This window comes from Sinocyclocheilus anshuiensis, unplaced genomic scaffold, assembly GCF_001515605.1.
Source record: "Sinocyclocheilus anshuiensis isolate Anshui unplaced genomic scaffold, SAMN03320099.WGS_v1.1 scaffold50, whole genome shotgun sequence".
Classification (NCBI taxonomy): domain Eukaryota; kingdom Metazoa; phylum Chordata; class Actinopteri; order Cypriniformes; family Cyprinidae; genus Sinocyclocheilus; species Sinocyclocheilus anshuiensis.
In genome coordinates, this window is record NW_015542382.1 from 214,510 (window position 1) to 216,577 (window position 2,068).

Below are 2,068 nucleotides of genomic sequence, written 5' to 3' on the forward strand. Positions count from 1 at the left end.
CAGCTTCATCACTGTGTCTGTCACGCGACTCTGTTCCCCTTTCGGGCTTGAACTGATGGTAAAACTAATTTACTGTCTTTACATTTATTTTGAAAGATGAAGCTCGTGATTATGGTAAGGGGCGTTACATTTCCGACAAGTGCTTGCGGTGTTCGGCCAATCACAATGCACTGGGTCAGCTGGCCAATCAGAGCAGACTGCGTTTGTCGGAAGGAGGGACTTTGTAGAAAACGAAGGCGGGGCATAGAGGACCTACAATATTTGAAAAATAATGTGTTTTTTGAACATTAAAGAATGTCAACATATTCTGTTACACCAAATACACAAAATAATGATCTTTAAAAAAGCATCATATGACCCCTTTAATAAAAACTGTGTGACAAACAGCAAGTCTACAGAGACACCTGAGGCACATAGCGTGCTGCTCTGAGCTGGGGAGGAGTTTGGGGAAGACCACAGTGGAGGCTGTCAGGAACACATGGGAATAAATACACAGGGGCAACTGTAAGCCACATATATAAATCTACCTGGAGGGGAATGGTACGCTCCAACACACAGCTACTGTAGTCAAAGACCCAACTGCTTCAAAAAGGCACTTAAACCTGAAGGATGCTCCAGTGGGATTGTACTATAAATCCCCCTGAATTTGATGGTATCTGCTAAACTACTGCTGATGCTATGGAGAAAGGAAACTATTTCTTAGTAGGATCTCACTTAATCTCTGACTCTCAGAGTCTAGATAGTCTCAATAACTACAGTATTGATGTAATTAAAAAAATACTTTTAACAGTGACAGTAACGATTACAAAATATTTATTTTCCAAATAAATGCTTTCTTTCACAAGGTCAGCATTTACTCGTATTACTATACTTGTGAGGACATTTGGTCCCCATAATGGAGTGAATACAGTATACACATACTGCAACAGTAAGTGTTTTCTCGGTCAAAATACTTCTACACCACCTTTTGGATTGCAAAAGCAACTACACCTCAGTAATTTAGACCTCAGCACACTGACACCTGCTGGTTAAACCGCACACAAGAGATCCATACATCTACCACTGTGTGTGAGTCCTTCAGGTAAGACCCAAGACAAGCACTGAACACTAAGATCTCTGTAGTTTGATGTACTGTAGTTTGTTTATATATTAACCATAGTTATGGTGTTGTAAAAGCATAGTAGGAACAGGTGAAACCATTGATGCCACTTCACTATCATGGTTAGAACAATGGAATTATGATTTCTATAGGACAGACTATAAAATATGTGGTCACACTATATTTTAAGGCTAAATTCTCGCTATTAACAAACTATTAATTATAACTTTTGTCTCAATAAACTCCTAATTTGCTGCTTATTAATAGCTAGAAAGGTAGTAGTTACATTTAGGTATTGGGTAGGATTAGCGACGTAGAATATGGTCATGCAGAATATGTGCTTTAAGTACTAATAAACAGCCAATATGTTAATAATAGGCATGCTAATAAGCAACTATTAATAGTGAGAATGGGCCCCTATACTAAAGTGTCACCATATAAGTTACAATGAACAATATTTTGCACATTTATATGCTAAATGTACAACTGTCTTAGTTATTTACAAAAATCTGATTTTACACTTTTCATAAATAGGGTTGTCATACTTTTAAAACTCATACTTTTATTATTTTCAGAAAATAATATCACACAAATCATGCACTGTTTTTTATCAATATAAAATCTTTTTATACATATTTTTGTCCCCCCTAAATTGAATTCATAGTAGACAACAAATTAATCTACACTACTCTCATTTGATTTATAAATATGAGTATTTTAACAGGTTTTAAACAGAACAAATCTGAAATGCAAGCCCTATTTCCAACTCTATTCTTGTAAAGTGCCATTCCACCACTTATAAATTATTTAATATGAATCAAACATTTTTTTTTACTACAGATGGTGCTAGATTACAGTAAGACATTGTCATCCTTAACGAGCACTGCATCTCATGTTATTGATGTTGTAAAAGCAACAGACTGAACAGCAGCAGAATCTGTTCAGATGCAAAAAAAAAAAAAAAAAACC

At 35.7% G+C, this 2,068-nt stretch overlaps 1 protein-coding gene across 1 annotated transcript in view; it reads right to left on the reverse strand.

Annotated features, from left to right (window-relative positions):
- Positions 1–2,068, reverse strand: part of LOC107692594 (ankyrin-2-like) — a 68,081-nt gene that overhangs the window by 51,285 nt on the left and 14,728 nt on the right. The window lies entirely within an intron of this gene.